Raw genomic sequence first — 22,236 nt, 5'->3', positions numbered from 1 at the left:
AAGTGGGATGTACTCAAGTTGTACTCAGGACCAGACTACTCATGTATAACCTTTCCTCCTCGTCTCGTTTTACCTGTTTTTTTGAAGTTGTGTATGGTTTGTATACCTCCACCACAGCCTGACTGACGGGTCATCATCCCAGGGATCATCGACCCGGTCCAAGACCGGGTCGCTGGGACGATGATCCCTGTAACAGTCTTAAAGTAACAGTTACTTCAGGGAGCTAAATACATTTATCTTCCATTGTCACGCCTAAGAACTACTTTCTTTTTATAGATAAAACCATTGTTGACTCTGCTGAGTTCTTGTGTATTTATTAGGCAGGAACAAGAGTAGCCACATTCTTGTAGTCATCCTTGTCAAGGTCATCTAGTAGTGTTATTAAACCCTAGATCATCTAGTAGTGCTATTCAACCCTAGATCATCTAGTAGTGTTATTAAACCCTAGATCATCTAGTAGTGTTATTAAACCCTAGATCATTATTAAACCCTAGATCATCTAGTAGCGTTATTAAACCCTAGATCATCTAGTAGCATTATTAAACCCTAGATCATCTAATAGCATTATTAAACCCTAGATCATCTAATAGCATTATTAAACCCTGGATCATCTAGTAGTGTTATTGCTGTTGTAGCCATTGAACAGCGGTTTAGTGCTGATGGAGGTAGCACAGGTAGCAATGATACGGCCGTGGACTAGTTTGGCTTTAATTGGATAGGAGTGAGTACACAACGGGCAAAGTGAGGGAATGACCGATAGCCAGTCCGTGGAGGGAAGCGCTTGTACCTTTCGAGTCAGCTATGAAGTGAGAGCAAGTGGGCCCAGCGACCCACTGACCTCGGTAGGCCTAGAGAGGGCAGCACCGGAGTGCCGCGGAATATGAAACTAGCAGACAGAAATGGCTGTCGACATTTGCTCGGCCACACACCTTGCTTCGTCCAGACACGACAATACTGGTGGGCCTGTAGGTGTGAAAGAATTACTTTCACTAGCTACCCCAGGGAGGAACTGGCTTTTGCTCACTTGTAAATAAAAGATGGACATAAAATGCAAGACGCAAAAAAAAAAAACTCTCCCATCCTGGAGGAAGAGAAAACTGGCTTGCCTGCGCAGCTTCGTCGAGGAGAGAGCCCGGAGACGTCAGCACTGGAACTAAAATCTTCTATATACAGGTTGTCCGCAGGGCTGAACATCAGGCTTGACTACTCATCTACGAACGCTGTTGCACCCTCACATCTGCAAACAATGACTGACGGTAGCATTTCCTAAGGTGTGACATATGACTCGAAGGGCGGCACTGCCTTGACCGTAATACAGGCTTTAAAAGAGACACTGGGTGCACATACCTACAATAATACTATGTCTATGGAATTGTGACAGCGGAGTCAACGGCAGAGTGAGCCTACTCGGGGTGGAGGGGTCGACGCCAGTCAACATCGGTCGACGTCAGTCAACATCATTCGTCGTCATCTAATGCACCTGCTGGCCTAAAGAGTTATCTGTTACTCCCAGCGTCTTGACGGGGCCTGAGATAGATCTTCGTCCTAGATTTTTTCCCACAAAATCTGGACATAGGCATCATGGCATCATCTCCAGCCTTAGCCGTCACATGTTCACTTCATCGTCCTCTCTACAGCTCCTCAACACTTTCCAGCACCTTTCTCCTGCCTTCTACAGCGTCCCTATGCCCTTCTCAGCTACAAGAAGTAGAGGTGAGGTTATTTTAGTGTGCTGGCTTCGTTGGGCTCCATGCGTGACCACGAGGCAGCTCTGGGGTTGGTTGATACCCTAGACTACGTGTACACACCTGCCTCCTCCTACAACCTTCCCTGCTATGCTACTGCGTCCATCTCGCTGTCTATGTGTTGTGTTCCTCCCAGTTTCCTCCAATAAGCTCTACCCAGATTAATCACGTGGGGACCCAGTTGGCTTAGCCCCTAAGCCAGCCCAGTTTAGACCCCACGCTAGTGTCCCATGCTGTTTCTCAAGCCACGTGTTCAGTGTCACTTGTATGTTTTGCTGTTGTTCAGCTCAGCACAGCTATTTCAGCAAGTCAGAGGTGAGTTTTGTGGTGATTTCAGCATCCAGTGTGGGTTTCTCCCACATGTGTATGGGTGAGGAAGGTAGGCGTGGTCCTCCACCATCGCCACTCACTCACACCTCACCAGCCTACCACCACATTCCACCACCATGTACCCACTCCCTCTGCTGTGTTGTCTGCTGTTTTCCATGTGAATTCATTGCCAGAGCTGTGTATCCGAGTGCCTGAGGCCACTCGAAGCTACGTAGATCAGCATGCCACATAGATCACGACGCCACGTGGATCCCGACGCCACGTGGGGTGTGGATGAAGCCACGTGAGTTACCAAGCTTGACGTCCCAGGCCACATGCTGTGGTCTGCTGCTGCCCGACTTCATGACGTCACGATGTCTGCCTGATGTCACCTTGAGATGTCTGTTGTCACCTTGTGACGTCACGCCTGACATCACATGATGTCACATTGAGTGTTTCAGTAATTATGTCAGTATTGTCGAGAAGATTGAGAGAAGATATATGTTGTGTTAGTTAATTCCTCTCAGTGTTCTCACATGTTAGTGTATGGCTTAGTGTCAATTTTGTGCACAGAAAAGCATCATTTGCTAGTTTAAGCCATGTTGTAATGTGGGTGTGTGTAAAGTTTTCTGTGTGTCCAGTGTGGTCTTGAGCCCAGACCCCAGAGTAGCACCACTGTGTTACTTGTCACCCGGTGTGACCAGCACATTTGACAGCTGATATTAGTCAGCCCTGAGCATATGAGCCCCTTGTACAGAAAGCTCTTGTGGTCGCCGCTCATAGTTGTTCTGCAGAATCGTACCTGCTACGATTCCCATCGAGATTTCTTTGACTTCACCTCCAGACCTTCAGAGTGCAGTTATATGTAGAGAAATAAGTCTGGGGATGCTTAGACTAACTCCTCTCTCTCTCGCGGGCATGCCAGGCCATGGGCACAAACACACAAGCCTGTGTACCCATCACGACTTTGCAAATAAAGTAAGAAGGCTCCGAAGCCTTTATCATTGAACCCCGCTCAGCAGAGCTACCAAGTTTCATATCGTTCACATTGCTGGGAAGCAGTGGTCGCAGCAAGTGTGTTTGCCGGGAGAGAGGAAGGAAATGGAATGAAGTTGTGTTCACTTCATCACCCTACACTAGAAACATCCATATCTCAATGAGTTATCCTGATGTATCTGCACGTTTCAGAATCCAGACACATGTACAAGCAGGATCTAGCCGAAATTTGCGGAATTTCTTCGAGAATTGTAAGTGACTCCACGCGGCAGAATCCCACCGCTGCCACCACTGTTATTGCTGTTCTAGCTGTTGAACAGCGGTTTAGTGCCGATGGAGGTAGCATAGGTAGCAATGATACGGCGGTGGAGTAGTTTGGCTTTAACTGGATAGGAATGAGTACACAACGGGCAAAGTGAGGGAATGACCCATAGCCAGTCCGTGGAGGGGAGCACTTGTACCTTTGGAGTCAGTCGGCTGTGAAGTGAGAGCAAGTGGGCCCAGCGACCCACTGACCTGGGTAGGCCTAGAGAGGGCAGCACCGGAGTGCTGCGGAATATAAAACTAGCAGACAGAAATGGCTGTCGACATTTGCGTTATTAAACCCTAGATCATATAGTAGTGTTAAACCCTGGATCATCTAGTAGCATTGCCCTAGGTCATCTAGTAGTGTTATTAAACCCTAGATCATCTAGTAGTGTTATTAAACCCTAGATCATCTAGTAGCATTATTAAACCCTAGATCATCTAGTAGTGTTATTAAACCCTAGATTGTCTGGTAGTGTTATTAAACCCTAGATCGTCTGGTAGTGTTATTAAACCCTAGATCATCTAGTAGTGTTATTAAACCCTAGATCATCTAGTAGTGTTATTAAACCCTAGATCATCTAGTAGTGTTATTAAACCCTAGATTATCTAGTAGCATTATTAAACTCTAGATCATCTAGTAGTGTTATTAAACCCTAGATCATCTAGTAGTGTTATTAAACCCTAGATCATCTAGTAGTGTTATTAAACCCTAGATCATATAGTAGTGTTATTAAACCCTAGATCATCTAGTAGCGTTATTAAACCCTAGATCGTCTAGATATGTGGTTGGAGGGCACATCACACCTCGGGTGTGCTGTGGCCTTCTGACTTGTTAGTGGGGAGGTGGTAAGTCATTGATTACTTGTTGTTTGGTGAATATTTCCATCCAAGAAGACTCGGCCCACCAGCTGGCATATATCTCATTGTGACCTCTGCCTCTTTATACCTTTGATATACCTTTGAAGAGTTTCGAGTCTTTTTTACTCCCGGAGCCCGGCTATGGGCCAGGATCGTCTGGTGCTAGCCTGGTCAGCTAGGCTGTTACTGCTGGTGGCCCACTGGCCCACATATCCATCACAGCATAGTGATGTACATAGTGTACATGATATTAGGAGACAGGGAAACTCAGGAGCCTTTTGACCATTAAACTAGTCACCTGACTACCACCCCGTGTCAGCAGGCACTGGCGTTTTCTGACCTACATAATACCAAAATCGCTTTTCAGGTACTAATCATTGGCTTTATCGTAGTGGAATTAATACAGGTAACGAAATAACGAGATTGTTATTGCAACGATGTCATGAGCGTTGAGTAGAGCTATATTGTGTTGGGGTAGCGGCCATGTGTGATGATGATATGATGCGTGTTTGACCATGTGTATCAGTGCCGCCCATGTGTGTGTTGTTAGCACAGTGTCGACCACCCCGCCATGACTGGCCTCCACTACAGTGCCACATACAGAACGTTGACGTAAGCCTCCGGGGCCAGGCACTGCTGTGTATTCCTGTAACTTTGAAACGTTTTAGATGGCCAGAGTAGCAGATAAATCCTTGGTCAGTCCTCAAGATGATGAAATACAGCGGCGGACACCGCCTGCGGCGCCGCAACTCATGTACGGCGCTGAGGACGCGGCCGCCGCGGGGGGAAGGGGACCTGATGGCCGCACCCAGCCGCCAACCCCGGGTCCGCCGCCTCAGTTTTAAGGAACACTCTCAGACAGAAGCACCGCATGCGACCGCTGAGGGAGGAGGGGGGGTCGGTCCCAAGGTGCAGGTGACGGGGGCTTGCACCCACACCACCTGCCTGGGGTCACCCCCCTCCCTCAGGGTGAGCACCACTACCTGTCTGGGGTCAGACCCCTCCTTGAGGGTGAGCACCATCCTCAAGCGATGGAACTCTCACCGTGAGCGTCGGTTGAGTGATTCTCGCACCACTCAAGACCCCGCCGCCCTAGACACACCCCCGGCATCCAGGAAGCTCTCCTCATGGTAGGTACAACCCTGTATGTTCTCCTCCCTGCATGTTACAGGGTTTGGGTTTGAGAGGGACCTACCAAGTATAGGCCAGTAGGCCTACAGCACTTTTCCTCCTTATTCTCTTATGAATGTTACGGTGATACTGACAGGATGTGGAAAATTATACTTATATACACTTCAGAACATTTGTTTCAGGAAACGTTTCGCCACGAGTGCCTTCTTCAGGCCTGAAAAAGCCACTTGTGGCGAGACGTTTCCTGTCGTGAACAGCCTGGTTGACCAGGCGAGTACCAGACGAGTCTGGCCCATGGCCGGGCTCCGAGAGTAGCTAAACTCTCGAAACTCTTCAAAGGTATATCAAAGGTATGTTCTGTTCCCTTGTAAACTCCAGCCACCCCAGGTTTACATGTGAACTCTTGGTATAAACCTTGGTAATAAATACCGACAAGTTGGTTTAGAAAGACACGTAAGCAAACACTATAACATATTTATTAGAAAACGTTTCGGTCCTGGGACCTTGATCACTTCTAACATGTTAGAAGTGATCAAGGTCCCAGGACCGAAACGTTTTCTAATAAATATGTTATAGTGTTTGCTTACATGTGAACTCTTCCCTTGGACAGGTCTGCATTTCTACTAAGTATACAGGCTACCGGTCATTTACCAATCTGATGTCTTAGCTGACACCTGGTTGAAAGTATTCCAGCATCCTCAGTAGTGGTGTGAAAGTTATCTTTGTGGCTCCTTACCACTCATGAAGCCTGGTCACAGACCGGGCCGCGGGGGCGTTGACCCCCGAACTCTCTCCAGGTATATACATTATTGACTCTATAACCCGTGATTGACTCAGGATGATCTAGTCTATTACCACTACCACTCTGCCTATGTCAGATCCCTAACTACCTTGAATGAGATTGTGGATTGCAGTCTGTACTGAACAAGGTTGCAAGATAGATCATCTGTTCTGGTCTTGCATAACGAGCGGTCATCATGTCTGAGTGTTATCCAGCTCCTCGTGGATAACAACAGCACGTGCAGGTAAGGCCACAAGGTCACCTTCACTACACTGGACTGTGAATCCAGCGTTAAGTCCAAAGATTCACAAGTCACTTAGATGAGCCTTCAGTGCTCATACACAGCTGACCTTAACTAGGTGTTGAAGTTAGTCACAACGTTATGGATACGTCAGCATTGACCTGCCTCTCATTGTCATACTGTCAGTGTTTGATTACCTCTCAGTGTAACACTGTCAGTGTTTGACTGTCTCTCATTGTAACACTGACAGTGTTTTACTGCCTCTCAGTGTAACACTGTCAGTGTTTTACTGCCTCTCAGTGTAACACTGTCAGTGTTTTACTGCCTCTCAGTGTAACACTGTCAGTGTTTTACTGCCTCTCAGTGTAACACTGTCAGTGTTTTACTGCCTCTCAGTGTAACACTGTCAGTGTTTTACTGCCTCTCAGTGTAACACTGTCAGTGTTTTACTGTGTGGTAGTTGAGAAGGTAGTACACACAGTGTGGTAGTTGTGAAGGTTGTACAAGAAGCCACCTTCCTGACAGACATCTCGCTGTTTTGTTAGCCAGGATTATAGTTTAGGGATTTGGGATTGATTAGTTATAAACACAAATTATACGTTACATAGGTCAGGAAAATTATTGAACCATAACTGCAGGACTGTGGAGCCGGAGTCGTCTGGCAGTATGAAGTACATTGTAAACACTGACAGTGTATCTTACAATGTTATGGAATACAGGAATATAGAATGCAGCACCATAAACACATTAACAGGTTGGTAACTGATGTTGGTAATATTTCATAAAAATATGCAGGATTTGTTGCCATTAAATATTGGTCATGTTAAAGTTGATATCGTGAGTGTAGTGCCAAGTGTTTGTGTTATACTGTTTTGTCTTCTGTAAGTATTGCTTCACTGTACTGTCATTATGGTGATGTTTACTCAAAGGATGGTGTTCTTAAACAGGAGGGAGGGTGTGATGGTGCTATGGTGGAGGAAAGAGTACAAACGAGTATAAACTTAAGGTTTGAGAACTCTAACAGTAATGTACGAGATAGAGCAGAAGAGGAATGCGAGGCACTGTGAGAGTGATGCTGTAATGTTACCTGCAGGTATCATTGCTGTGGACAAATAACCCGCACATATAAGAGAGGAGCTTACGACGACGTTCCGGTCCGACTTGGACCATTTACAGTCAGTGTGACTTTGTAAATGGTCCAAGTCGGATCGAATCGTCGTCGTAAGCTCCTCTCTTCTATGTGCGGGTTAATTGTGTATCGTTCCAGTCACGGTATTGTGCCTTTTTTTGTTGTTACTGCTGTGTTTTTATCACAAACACAAAAGATCCAAGTCAATAATATTGACACTGGCTTTCCCTAAACTAGAATCTTGTAGCACATTAATAGTCGCTGTTAAGGCAGACGATATTCCAGAACTGGGACTCTACAGAGACCCGTCATTGAAGTGTACTCCCTGGAATATAGGCGAGAAACATACATCATAATTTTCATCTTGAAAATTTCGGAGGGATTGATCCCAAACCTGCACTCCGTGATCCATCGGGAGGCCTGGTCATGGACCGGGCCGCGGGGGCGTTCATCCCCGGATTAACCTCCAAGTAACCGAAATTATTCCCGACGACAGCATCGGTTCTACAGACGGTTCAATATACACGATTGCAAACAGAGCATAGGGGGAGGGATTGAACTCGCGGCGAATGAGTCGTAAAACTCCAGGCCAGCGCGTAAGCCACTGGACCAGCTGGCTGCAATAAGATTCATTCAGCTAGGTATATTTATACACCATAGAAAGGTTAGCACAGGCCCCCACCGTGACCATAAATGCAAGTTTCTACAGATGAATCTCCTGTCGGCATGGCCGTGACGAACACTCGCCACGAGTTCAATCCCCGTCCGTTGTATAGTCCAAGAGCAATGGGTGCATGGTATACATTGATATAACATGCGTAAAGAAACCAAGACTTTTCAACATCCTTCCCTTTATACATAAGGGAAATTATCAATTACCCCTTAGCTGTCTTCACGAGGGAACTGCATAAGTTACACGAGTTCCTTATGAGGCGGGTTGTGGTGCATAGGTTGGAATGTGCGGGTAGCACCAGAAGACCTGGTCTAGGACCGGCCATGGTGTCGGTGACCCTTGGAACAGTCTTCAGGTACAAGAATTGAGACACTTATGCAACATATGGGAATATTGAAGAAACGTTTCGCCACACAGTGGCTTCATCAGTCTTATACATAGCAGGAAAGTATAAGGAGAGGAAGAGTTTCAGGTGATCAGTCCCTCAATCTTCAGGTAGTCGAGCCTAGTTAACACTCACGTAGTGTGGTAAGAAAATATTATTATTTAACAAAATTATGGGTATCTATGAAAGTAAGATTACGAAAATTAAAGAAAAGAAAACTAGTGTTTGTGTTTGTGTTCCATCACCCAGGATGAGTTTCTTACACGAGGTGTTGAAGCAACGTGTATCCATGCTGAGCTGACACCTCAGTATGTGTCTTAATTATCAGCTTGTCAGTATTTTATAACATTACGTTATGGGTTCACTTGCTACGAGAACCTGGAAGATTTCGCTCTAATTGAGTTGGAGACAATTATCCCGTGAATTACATTTCTTTCAGTGATGTTACTCGTACAGTTACTTAGTTTATGAGTGTTTCAGGAACTTTGTGTGGAGGTAAAGAAGTAGGTTAGAAGCCAAGGTGGTGGCCGCTTCCCTCTCACTGCCTTGTTTATATTTAAGATGCGATGTGGTGGGGTATTGTGTGGTTTATTATCGTGTGAGGGAGGGTGCTTTGGGGCTGGCACCAGCCATTGATAAGGTAGAGATAGTGTACAGGAAGCAGTACACTCGCATGCTTGTACCTGCCTCTAGTACCCACACCAGCACCTACACCACACCCACCTCCAGCACCCACACCACCATGTACACCAGTACCCACACCAGTACCCACCTTCAGCATTCATCTCCACCCACCACCACCCACACTACCATTCACACTACCACCCACACTACCACCCACACTACCACCCACACTACCACCCACACTACCACCCACACCAGCACCCACACCAGCACCCACACCAGCACCCACACTACCATCCACACTACCACCCACACTACCATCCACACTACCACCCACACTACCACCCACACTACCACCCACACTACCATCCACACTACCACCCACACCACCACCCACACCACCACCCACACCACCACCCACACCACCACCCACACTACCACCCACACTACCACCCACACTACCATCCACACTACCATCCACACTACCATCCACACTACCACCCACACTACCACCCACACCACCACCCACACCACCACCCACACCACCACCCACACCACTCCTGAGAAAGTTCTAGTGGTGAGTTAACGAAGAAGATAAGGAAACGTAATGAGAAGACGACTTAAGGAGAAGGAGACTAAGAAACATATGGGAGAAGACGTAAGGAAAAGAGAAACGAGACTTAAGGAGAATGTGGAAGTCTTAAGAAGGAAAAGGATTCTTATTAAGGAGGAAACTCAAAGGGAAGGATCTTTAAGGAGAGAAAGAGAGTTAAGGACAATGAGATTTAAGGTTAAGATGCTTAAAGAGAAGTGGGAAGAGAAATAAGAAGGAAGAAGATTCAAGAAGAGAACGAGGCTTAATATGAGGAAGGAGACTTGGAAGAAGACGTGAGGGGGAAGTAAGGAAGGAGAGGGAGACTTGAGTAGTAGGGACAGGAATCTAAAAGGAAAGGAAATGTTGAAGAGAACAAGTGTGTGTGTAGAGGAGACAAGTGATGAGGTTGCTAGTCCTTCAGTGTTGCAGGTGTTGCATCAAGTGGTTAAGGTTGCTAGTCCTTCAGTGTTGCAGGTGTTGCATCAAGTGGTTAAGGTTGCTAGTCCTTCAGTGTTGCAGGTGTTGCATCAAGTGGTTGAAGTTGCTAGTCCTTCAGTGTTGCAGGTGTTGCATCAAGTGGTTAAGGTTGCTAGTCCTTCAGTGTTGCAGGTGTTGCATCAAGTGGTTAAGGTTGCTAGACCTTCAGTGTTGCAGGTGTTGCATCAAGTGGTTGAAGTTGCTAGTCCTTCAGTGTTGCAGGTGTTGCATCAAGTGGTTGAAGTTGCTAGTCCTTCAGTGTTGCAGGTGTTGCATCAAGTGGTTGAAGTTGCTAGTCCTTCAGTGTTGCAGGTGTTGCATCAAGTGGTTGAAGTTGCTAGTCCTTCAGTGTTGCAGGTGTTGCATCAAGTGGTTAAGGTTGCTAGTCCTTCAGTGTTGCAGGTGTTACATCAAGTGGTTAAGGTTGCTAGTCCTTCAGTGTTGCAGGTGTTGCATCAAGTGGTTAAGGTTGCTAGTCCTTCAGTGTTGCAGGTGTTGCATCAAGTGGTTAAGGTTGCTAGTCCTTCAGTGTTGCAGGTGTTGCATCAAGTGGTTGAAGTTGCTAGTCCTTCAGTGTTGCAGGTGTTGCATCAAGTGGTTAAGGTTGCTAGTCCTTCAGTGTTGCAGGTGTTGCATCAAGTGGTTAAGGTTGCTAGACCTTCAGTGTTGCAGGTGTTGCATCAAGTGGTTGAAGTTGCTAGTCCTTCAGTGTTGCAGGTGTTGCATCAAGTGGTTGAAGTTGCTAGTCCTTCAGTGTTGCAGGTGTTGCATCAAGTGGTTGAAGTTGCTAGTCCTTCAGTGTTGCAGGTGTTGCATCAAGTGGTTGAAGTTGCTAGTCCTTCAGTGTTGCAGGTGTTGCATCAAGTGGTTGAAGTTGCTAGTCCTTCAGTGTTGCAGGTGTTGCATCAAGTGGTTAAGGTTGCTAGTCCTTCAGTGTTGCAGGTGTTGCATCAAGTGGTTAAGGTTGCTAGTCCTTCAGTGTTGCAGGTGTTGCATCAAGTGGTTAAGGTTGCTAGACCTTCAGTGTTGCAGGTGTTGCATCAAGTGGTTGAAGTTGCTAGTCCTTCAGTGTTGCAGGTGTTGCATCAAGTGGTTAAGGTTGCTAGTCCTTCAGTGTTGCAGGTGTTGCATTATCAAGTGGTTGAAGTTGCTAGTCCTTCAGTGTTGCAGGTGTTGTTGCATCATCAAGTAGTTGAGGTTGCTAGTCCTTCAGTGTTGCAGGTGTTGCATCAAGTGGTTGAAGTTGCTAGTCCTTCAGTGTTGCAGGTGTTGCATCAAGTGGTTGAAGTTGCTAGTCCTTCAGTGTTGCAGGTGTTGCATCAAGTGGTTGAAGTTGCTAGTCCTTCAGTGTTGCAGGTGTTGCATCAAGTGGTTGAAGTTGCTAGTCCTTCAGTGTTGCAGGTGTTGCATCAAGTGGTTGAAGTTGCTAGTCCTTCAGTGTTGCAGGTGTTGCATCAAGTGGTTGAGGTTGCGAGTCCTTCAGTGTTGCAGGTGTTGCATCAAGTGGTTGAAGTTGCTAGTCCTTCAGTGTTGCAGGTGTTGCATCAAGTGGTTGAAGTTGCTAGTCCTTCAGTGTTGCAGGTGTTGCATCAAGTGGTTGAGGTTGCTAGTCCTTCAGTGTTGCAGGTGTTGCATCAAGTGGTTGAGGTTGCTAGAATTTCAGTGTTGCAGGTGTTGTTGCATTATCCAGTGGCAACCAGCCAGCTACTAGTTAGTGTTAAGTCTGTTACTAGTAGTCATACCCACTACCACTGTGTAGTAGTAGTAGTACTAGTAGTAGTAATAGTTACTTTTTGTCAAAGGCACTTGTCGATAGACACTTCACCTGTTTGTGGTGTAGTAGTGCGTGCACTCGCCTATATGTACTTACCTACATGTGGTTGCAGGGGTCGATTCATAGCTCCTGGCCTTGCTTTTTCGCTGTGTGGGGGTGTACTCACCTATTGTGACTCCAGGGGATCGGGTCATGTGAGAGAGAGAGTAAGAGAGAAAGAAAGAAAGAGTGCGTGCGCTCTTGTAGGAGTCTCCACCACTGCTGTACAGTAGCAGTAACAGTAGAATACATATAAACAGTTCGGTTGGTGACTGCTACTCCCCCTCACAAGCCTTTGTTCCAGACCAGACTGTTGGTGCCAGCTGCATGCAGTTCAACGTAGGCACCACAGCCCCGCTAACTCTGGAACACTGCATCATACAGGGTCCAGGAGACACAGACCCAGAGAAGAACTATCCTTGAAATTACAAAAAATCCCAAATACTTCTTGTTTACAAATTCCCGAGTAAAAGCTACGTCAGGTATTGAACCTTAAAGTACAATGATGGCAGTAAGGGCGTGAAAATACTGAAGTTAGTAGAACTACTGTGTTCACTGAACCACATATGAACGAGACACAAAACACTGACAACATACCCACAGTTTCTAGTGTAGCATTCTTCTCTAGTTGAGTGTGCATCCCTGTGCATTCTTCCCCAGGCCCAGACTCCTGCCATCAGCAGCATGCCCATACATTCTTCCCCAGGCCCAGACTCCTGCCATCAGCAGCATGCCCATACATTCTTCCCCAGGCCCAGACTCCTGCCATCAGCAGCATGCCCATACATTCTTCCCCAGGGCCAGACTCCTGCCATCAGCAGCATGCCCATACATTCTTCCCCAGGCCCAGACTCCTGCCATCAGCAGCATGCCCATACATTCTTCCCCAGGCCCAGACTCCTGCCATCAGCAGCATGCCCATACATTCTTCCCCAGGCCCAGACTCCTGCCATCAGCAGCATGCCCATACATTCTTCCCCAGGCCCAGACTCCTGCCATCAGCAGCATGCCCATACATTCTTCCCCAGGCCCAGACTCCTGCCATCAGCAGCATGCCCATACATTCTTCCCCAGGCCCAGACTCCTGCCATCAGCAGCATGCCCATACATTCTTCCCCAGGCCCAGACTCCTGCCATCAGCAGCATGCCCATACATTCTTCCCCAGGCCCAGACTCCTGCCATCAGCAGCATGCCCATACATTCTTCCCCAGGCCCAGACTCCTGCCATCAGCAGCATGCCCATACATTCTTCCCCAGGCCCAGACTCCTGCCATCAGCAGCATGCCCATACATTCTTCCCCAGGCCCAGACTCCTGCCATCAGCAGCATGCCCATACATTCTTCCCCAGGCCCAGACTCCTGCCATCAGCAGCATGCCCATACATTCTTCCCCAGGCCCAGACTCCTGCCATCAGCAGCATGCCCATACATTCTTCCCCAGGCCCAGACTCCTGCCATCAGCAGCATGCCCATACATTCTGCCCCAGGCCCAGACTCCTGCCATCAGCAGCATGCCCATACATTCTTCCCCAGGCCCAGACTCCTGCCATCAGCAGCATGCCCATACATTCTTCCCCAGGCCCAGACTCCTGCCATCAGCAGCATGCCCATACATTCTTCCCCAGGCCCAGACTCCTGCCATCAGCAGCATGCCCATACATTCTGCCCCAGGCCCAGACTCCTGCCATCAGCAGCATGCCCATACATTCTTACCCAGGCCCAGACTCCTGCCATCAGCAGCATGCCCATACATTCTGCCCCAGGCCCAGACTCCTGCCATCAGCAGCATGCCCATATATTCTTCCCCAGGCCCAGACTCCTGCCATCAGCAGCATGCCCATACATTCTTCCCCAGGCCCAGACTCCTGCCATCAGCAGCATGCCCATACATTCTTCCCCAGGCCCAGACTCCTGCCATCAGCAGCATGCCCATACATTCTTCCCCAGGCCCAGACTCCTGCCATCAGCAGCATGCCCATACATTCTGCCCCAGGCCCAGACTCCTGCCATCAGCAGCATGCCCATACATTCTGCCCCAGGCCCAGACTCCTGCCATCAGCAGCATGCCCATACATTCTGCCCCAGGCCCAGACTCCTGCCATCAGCAGCATGTCCATACATTCTTCCCCAGGCCCAGACTCCTGCCATCAGCAGCATGCCCATACATTCTTCCCCAGGCCCAGACTCCTGCCATCAGCAGCATGCCCATACATTCTTCCCCAGGCCCAGACTCCTGCCATCAGCAGCATGCCCATACATTCTGCCCCAGGCCCAGCCTCCTGCCATCAGCAGCATGCCCATACATTCTGCCCCAGGCCCAGACTCCTGCCATCAGCAGCATGCCCATACATTCTTCCCCAGGCCCAGACTCCTGCCATCAGCAGCATGCCCATACATTCTTCCCCAGGCCCAGACTCCTGCCATCAGCAGCATGCCCATACATTCTTCCCCAGGCCCAGACTCCTGCCATCAGCAGCATGCCCATACATTCTTCCCCAGGCCCAGACTCCTGCCATCAGCAGCATGCCCATACATTCTTCCCCAGGCCCAGACTCCTGCCATCAGCAGCATGCCCATACATTCTTCCCCAGGCCCAGACTCCTGCCATCAGCAGCATGCCCATACATTCTGCCCCAGGCCCAGACTCCTGCCATCAGCAGCATGCCCATACATTCTTCCCCAGGCCCAGACTCCTGCCATCAGCAGCATGCCCATACATTCTGCCCCAGGCACAGACTCCTGCCATCAGCAGCATGCCCATACATTCTTCCCTAGGCCCAGACTCCTGCCATCAGCAGCATGCCCATACATTCTGCCCCAGGCCCAGACTCCTGCCATCAGCAGCATGCCCATACATTCTGCCCCAGGCCCAGACTCCTGCCATCAGCAGCATGTCCATACATTCTTCCCCAGGCCCAGACTCCTGCCATCAGCAGCATCCCCATACATTCTTCCCCAGGCCCAGACTCCTGCCATCAGCAGCATGCCCATACATTCTGCCCCAGGCCCAGACTCCTGCCATCAGCAGCATGCCCATACATTCTTCCCCAGGCCCAGACTCCTGCCATCAGCAGCATGCCCATACATTCTTCCCCAGGCCCAGACTCCTGCCATCAGCAGCATGCCCATACATTCTTCCCCAGGCCCAGACTCCTGCCATCAGCAGCATGCCCATACATTCTTCCCCAGGCCCAGACTCCTGCCATCAGCAGCATGCCCATACATTCTTCCCCAGGCCCAGACTCCTGCCATCAGCAGCATGCCCAGACATTCTTCCCCAGGCCCAGACTCCTGCCATCAGCAGCATGCCCATACATTCTTCCCCAGGCCCAGACTCCTGCCATCAGCAGCATGCCCATACATTCTTCCCCAGGCCCAGACTCCTGCCATCAGCAGCATGCCCATACATTCTTCCCCAGGCCCAGACTCCTGCCATCAGCAACATGCCCATACATTCTTACCCAGGCCCAGACTCCTGCCATCAGCAGCATGCCCATACATTCTTCCCCAGGCCCAGACTCCTGCCATCAGCAGCATGCCCATACATTCTTCCCCAGGCCCAGACTCCTGCCATCAGCAGCATGCCCATACATTCTTCCCCAGGCCCAGACTCCTGCCATCAGCAGCATGCCCATACATTCTTCCCCAGGCCCAGACTCCTGCCATCAGCAGCATGCCCATACATTCTTCCCCAGGCCCAGACTCCTGCCATCAGCAGCATGCCCATACATTCTTCCCCAGGCCCAGACTCCTGCCATCAGCAGCATGCCCATACATTCTGCCCCAGGCCCAGACTCCTGCCATCAGCAGCATGCCCATACATTCTTCCCCAGGCCCAGACTCCTGCCATCAGCAGCATGCCCATACATTCTGCCCCAGGCCCAGACTCCTGCCATAAGCAGCATGCCCATACATTCTTCCCCAGGCCCAGACTCCTGCCATCAGCAGCATGCCCATACATTCTTCCCCAGGCCCAGACTCCTGCCATCAGCAGCATGCCCATACATTCTTCCCCAGGCCCAGACTCCTGCCATCAGCAGCATGCCCAGACATTCTTCCCCAGGCCCAGACTCCTGCCATCAGCAGCATGCCCATACATTCTTCCCCAGGCCCAGACTCCTGCCATCAGCAGCATGCCCATACATTCTTCCCCAGGCCCAGACTCCTGCCATCAGCAGCATGCCCATACATTCTGCCCCAGGCCCAGACTCCTGCCATCAGCAGCATGCCCATACATTCTTCCCCAGGCCCAGACTCCTGTCATCAGCAGCATGCCCATACATTCTGCCCCAGGCCCAGACTCCTGCCATCAGCAGCATGCCCATACATTCTTCCCCAGGCCCAGACTCCTGCCATCAGCAGCATGCCCATACATTCTTCCCCAGGCCCAGACTCCTGCCATCAGCAGCATGCCCATACATTCTTCCCCAGGCTCAGACTCCTGCCATCAGCAGCATGCCCATACATTCTTCCCCAGGCCCAGACTCCTGCCATCAGCAGCATGCCCATACATTCTTCCCCAGGCCCAGACTCCTGCCATCAGCAGCATGCCCATACATTCTGCCCCAGGCCCAGACTCCTGCCATCAGCAGCATGCCCATACATTCTTCCCCAGGCCCAGACTCCTGCCATCAGCAACATGCCCATACATTCTGCCCCAGGCTCAGACTCCTGCCATCAGCAGCATGCCCATACATTCTGCCCCAGGCCCAGACTCCTGCCATCAGCAGCATGCCCATACATTCTGCCCCAGGCCCAGACTCCTTCCATCAGCAGCATGCCCATACATTCTGCCCCAGGCTCAGACTCCTGGAACTCCATAATCACCAAAGATTGTGACAAACATATATCAGTAATACCAACCCGTCCTGAGAGTCGGCTTCTTGTGTTACGTTACTTATATCAAGTTTGAATGCCCTAGCAATAAAAAATTAACCGATTATTGCTTAACACACCAATAAATAAAATACGAAATGAAAGCAATGAAAATTTTTGAAACGTGAACAGAGAAAGGGAGTCATTTAGTCACTGTTGAAGGCTAATTAGTCAACCATCTCGCTCTTCTAGCAACAGCGATACGTTATTGCAAGGACAGGCTGCTGGTAGCGTGTTTGTAGTGGTAATGGTGTAGTCTCAGTAGTACCAGTTACCAGTAACCAGTTACCAGTAGTATGACTCACTACCAACCGTCTGCGTGAATAACAGTCAGTGATTCACGCAGACGGTTGGTAGTGAGTCATACTACTGTCGTAGGGGGTTCGGTAGGAGAATGATGGATAAGGTAAACTCACTTGTTTGATGGTAACGATATATATTGTCAGACTGTGGTGAGGAAGGGATGGGCCCAGCCTGCCGTGTTACTGCCTGGATGTCTAAACGCCGAGTGAGAACGAGGCAGACCGACCCACTCACTCATGCTGCATCCTGCGACGTCATACAGTCACAGGCCTAATAGGGATCTTCTATATAAAGCACATGGATGGTACTATAATACTCAACTAATCTATGCATACAACACATGTAAAGGAGGATCAGCAACTATGCTGACACTACTGGTAACTGGTACTACTGAGAGTAGCAGTGGTAATGTTGTCAGTAGTGGTGTAGCAGTGGTAATGTTGCCATTAGTGGTGTAGCAGTGGTTATGTTGTCAGTAGTGGTGTAGCAGTGGTTATGTTGTCAGTGGTGTAGCAATGGTTATGTTGTCAGTAGTGGTGTAGCAGTGGTTATGTTGTCAGTAGTGGTGTAGCAGTGGTTATGTTGTCAGTATTGGTGTAGCAGTGGTTATGTTGTCAGTAGTGGTGTAGCAGTGGTTATGTTGTCAGTAGTGGTGTAGTAGTGGTTATGTTGTCAGTGGTGCAGCAGTGGTTATGTTGTCAGTAGTGGTGTAGCAGTGGTTATGTTGTCAGTAGTTGTGTAGCAGTGGTTATGTTGTCAGTAGTGGTTTAGCAGTGGTTATGTTTTCAGTAGTGGTGTAGCATTGGTAATGATGTAGCAGTGGTAATGTTGTCAGTAGTGGTGTAGCAGTGGTTATGTTGTCAGTAGTGGTGTAGCAGTGGTAATGTTGTCAGTAGTGGTGTAGCATTGGTAATGATGTAGCAGTGGTAATGTTGTCAGTAGTGGAGTAGCAGTGGTTATGTTGCCAGTAGTGGTGTAGCAGTGGTAATGTTGTCAGTAGTGGTTTAGCAGGGGTTATGTTGTCAGTAGTGGTGTAGCAGTGGTAATGTTGTAAGTAGTGGTGTAGCATTGGTAATGTCAGTAGTGGTTTAACAGTGGTTATGTTGTCAGTAGTGGTAATGTTGTCAGTAGTGGTGTAGCAGTGGTAATGTCAGTGGTGTAGCAGTGGTTATGTTGTCCGTAGTGGTGTAGCAGTGGTAATGTCAGTAGTGGTGTAGCAGTATTATGTTGTCCTTAGTGGTGTAGCAGTGGTAATGTTGTAGCAGTAGTAATGTTGTCAGTAGTGGTGTAGCAGTGGTAATGTTGTCAGTAGTTTACCTGAAGAGAGTTCCGGGGGTCAACGCCCCCGCGGCCCGGTCTGTGACCAGGCCTCCTGGTGGATCAGAGCCTGATCAACCAGTAATAGTGATGTAGCAGTGGTAATGTTGTCAGTAGTGGTGTAGCAGTGGTTATGTTGTCAGTAGTGGTGTAGCAGTGGTTATATTGTCAGTAGTGGTGTAGCAGTGGTTATGTTGTCAGTAGTGGTGTAGCGGTGGTTATGTTGTCAGTAGTGGTGTAGCAGGGGTTATGTTGTCAGTGCTGTAGCATTGGTAATGTTGTCAGTAGTGGTTTAACAGTGGTTATGTTGTCAGTAGTGGTGTAGTAGTGGTAATGTTGTCAGTAGTGGTGTAGCAGTGGTAATGTCAGTGGTGTAGCAGTGGTTATGTTGTCCGTAGTGGTGTAGCAGTGGTAATGTCAGTAGTGGTGTAGCAGTGGTTATGTTGTCCTTAGTGGTGTAGCAGTGGTAATGTTGTAGCAGTGGTAATGTTGTCAGTAGTGGTGTAGCAGTGGTAATGTTGTCAGTAGTGGTGTAGCATTGGTAATGTTGTCAGTAGTGGTTTAGCAGTGGTTATGTTGTAGCAGTGGTAATGTTGTCAGTAGTGATGTAGGAGTGGTAATGTTGTAAGTATTGGTGTAGCATTGGTAATGCCAGTAGTGGTGTAGCAGTGGTAATGTTGTCAGTAGTTTACTTGGAGTTTACCTGGAGAGAGTTCCGGGGGTCATCGACCCCGCGGCCCGGTCTGTGACCAGGCCTCCTGGTGGATCAGAGCCTGATCAACCAGTAGTAGTTATGTAGCAGTGGTAATGTTGTCAGTAGTGGTGTAGCAGTGGTTATGTTGTCAATAGTGTAGCAGTGGTAATGTCAGTGTAGCAGTGGTAATGTTGTCAGTGTAGCAGTGGTAATGTTGTCAGTGTAGCAGTGGTAATGTCAGTAGTGGTGTAGCAGTGGTAATGTCAGTAGTGGTGTAGCAGTGGTTATGTTGTCAGTGTAGCAGTGGTAATGTCAGTAGTGGTGTAGCAGTGGTAATGTCAGTAGTGGTGTAGCAGTGGTAATGTTGTCAGTGTAGCAGTGGTAATGTTGTCAGTGTAGCAGTGGTAATGTCAGTAGTGGTGTAGCAGTGGTAATGTTGTCAGTGTAACAGTGGTAATGTCAGTAGTGGTGTAGCAGTGGTAATGTTGTCAGTGTAGCAGTGGTAATGTTGTCAGTGTAGCAGTGGTAATGTTGTCAGTGTAGCAGTGGTAATGTTGTCAGTGTAGCAGTGGTAATGTCAGTAGTGGTGTAGCAGTGATAATATTGTCAGTGTAGCAGTGATAATATTGTCAGTGTAGCAGTGGTAATGTTGTCAGTGTAGCAGTGGTAATGTCAGTAGTGGTGTAGCAGTGATAATATTGTCAGTGTAGCAGTGGTAATGTTGTCAGTGTAACAGTGGTAATGTCAGTAGTGGTGTAGCAGTGGTTATGTTGTCAGTGTAGCAGTGGTAATGTTGTCAGTGTAACAGTGGTAATGTCAGTAGTGGTGTAGCAGTGGTTATGTTGTCAGTGTAGCAGTGGTAATGTCTGTAGTGGTGTAGTAGTGGTAATGTCAGTAGTGGTGTAGCAGTGGTAATGTCAGTAGTGGTGTAGCAGTGGTAATGTCAGTAGTGGTGTAGCAGTGGTAATGTTGTCAGTGTAGCAGTGGTAATGTTGTCAGTGTAACAGTGGTAATGTCAGTAGTGGTGTAGCAGTGGTTATGTTGTCAGTGTAGCAGTGGTAATGTCTGTAGTGGTGTAGTAGTGGTAATGTCAGTAGTGGTGTAGCAGTGGTAATGTCAGTAGTGGTGTAGCAGTGGTAATGTTGTCAGTGTAGCAGTGGTAAAGTTGTCAGTGTAGCAGTGGTAAAGTTGTCAGTGTAGCAGTGGTAATGTCAGTAGTGGTATAGCAGTGGTAATGTCAGTAGTGGTGTAGCAGTGGTAACGTCAGTAGTGGTGCAGCAGTGGTAATGTCAGTAGTGGTATAGCAGTGGAAATGTCAGTAGTGGTGTAGCAGTGGTAATGTCAGTAGTGGTGTAGCAGTGGTAATTTCAGTAGTGGTGTAGCAGTGGTAATTTCAGTAGTGGTGTAGCAGTGGTAACGTCAGTAGTGGTGTAGCAGTGGTAATGAAAGGGTATCCCTCCACTACTAAATTTAGATAATTTTACTCTGATCATATTGGTACTAATTAATGACACCCATTATACGTCATCCCTTGAACCTTGATGGTTCTGGTAAATTACACCCTTAATTAGTGGAACGTATTCTAGTAGGCGCCTCGGTGAGAGAGAGAGAGAGAGAGAGAGAGAGAGAGAGAGAGAGAGAGAGAGAGAGAGAGAGAGAGAGAGAGAGAGTATACAGTGTGCGATTGAATCAGTGTGAGAGCGACAGACTGACCAAAAATGATTCATGCCTCTGGTACACACTGCGACTACTGTGTTGATGTAACTAGGTTAGTAAGGTGCAATGTTGATCTAAGTTTGGCAATGTGTATAGAGAGACGCAGGGTTATTGTCTTTGCGGCTGTCAAGACTTAGCTCTTGGTCCCACCTCCTAGACCGTATCATTCCACTTGTCAGCCTCCCAGAGACTAAACCAATGCTTCCTTACAACCTATTGTTCATCTGTGTCTTAATTTCCACCTGTGTCCCCTTGACCCCATTTACCAGCACTACACATTTACCAGCATACCAGCGCTATACCTCACATCTACCAGCAGTACACATTTACCAGCATACCAGCACTACACCTCACATCTACCAGCACTACACATTTACCAGCATACCAGCACTACACCTCACATCTACCAGCACTACACCTCACATCTACCAGCACTACACATTTACCAGCATACCAGCACTTCACCTCACATCTACCAGCACTACACATTTACCAGCATACCAGCACTACACCTCACATCTACCAGCACTACACATTTACCAGCATACCAGCACTACACCTCACATCTACCAGCACTACACATTTACCAGCATACCATCACTACACCTCACATCTACCAGCATACCAGCACTACACCTCACATCTACAAGCACTACACATTTACCAGCACTACACCTCATATCTACCAGCACTACACCTCATATCTACCAGCACTACACCTCATATCTACCAGCACTACACATTTACCAGCATACCAGCACTACACCTCATATCTACCAGCACTACACATTTACCAGCATATCACCACTACACCTCACATCTACTGTAGACAGCCTGTACTGTCTGCACAGACAGCCTATGCTGTCTGCCAGCTTAGTTCATATTTTGCAGCACTAAGGTGCTGCCCTCTCCAGGCCAGCCCAGGTCAGTGGGACGCTGGTCTCACTCAGCGGCCTAGAAGCAGTCAACAAGTCTACTCCCTTTCTCCCTCGTGGGATGGCCCTCCCCGGCCATGGGCACTCAACACACAAGCCTGTGTACCCACCACGACTTTCAAATAAACTAAGAAGCCTCCGAAGACGTTTATCATTGAACTCCACCCCGCTTGCATCACCAAATAATTCTGTTTCACATTGGTGGCAGCGGTGGGATGCTGGAGGTGGTGTGTGCTGGCAACGTTTTGCCTTGGTCCAGGAAGTCGGTGACGACTTCTTTGTTTTGGACCAACTGTTGTTACTGGCGTCACTTTTTTTACTCGGCCGAG

The 22,236-nt window shown here is 48.5% G+C and overlaps 1 protein-coding gene across 3 annotated transcripts in view; it reads left to right on the top strand.

The window, feature by feature from the left end:
- Window positions 1–22,236, top strand: part of LOC128685297 (rap guanine nucleotide exchange factor 2) — an 832,363-nt gene that overhangs the window by 518,270 nt on the left and 291,857 nt on the right. Inside the window, exon 2 of one of the 3 annotated variants that reach the window (XM_070083070.1) lies at window positions 4,610–5,347. The exons of the other annotated variants lie outside the window; for them this stretch is intronic. The gene's annotated coding sequence lies outside the window, so the exon portion shown is untranslated. The remainder of the gene's footprint in view (window positions 1–4,609; window positions 5,348–22,236) is intronic. 3 annotated transcript variants of the gene reach the window in all.

Source organism: Cherax quadricarinatus, chromosome 8 (genome assembly GCF_038502225.1).
Source record: "Cherax quadricarinatus isolate ZL_2023a chromosome 8, ASM3850222v1, whole genome shotgun sequence".
Classification (NCBI taxonomy): domain Eukaryota; kingdom Metazoa; phylum Arthropoda; class Malacostraca; order Decapoda; family Parastacidae; genus Cherax; species Cherax quadricarinatus.
Note: the sequence above shows the minus strand (reverse complement) of the source record. Positions and strands in the feature narration are given on the sequence as shown.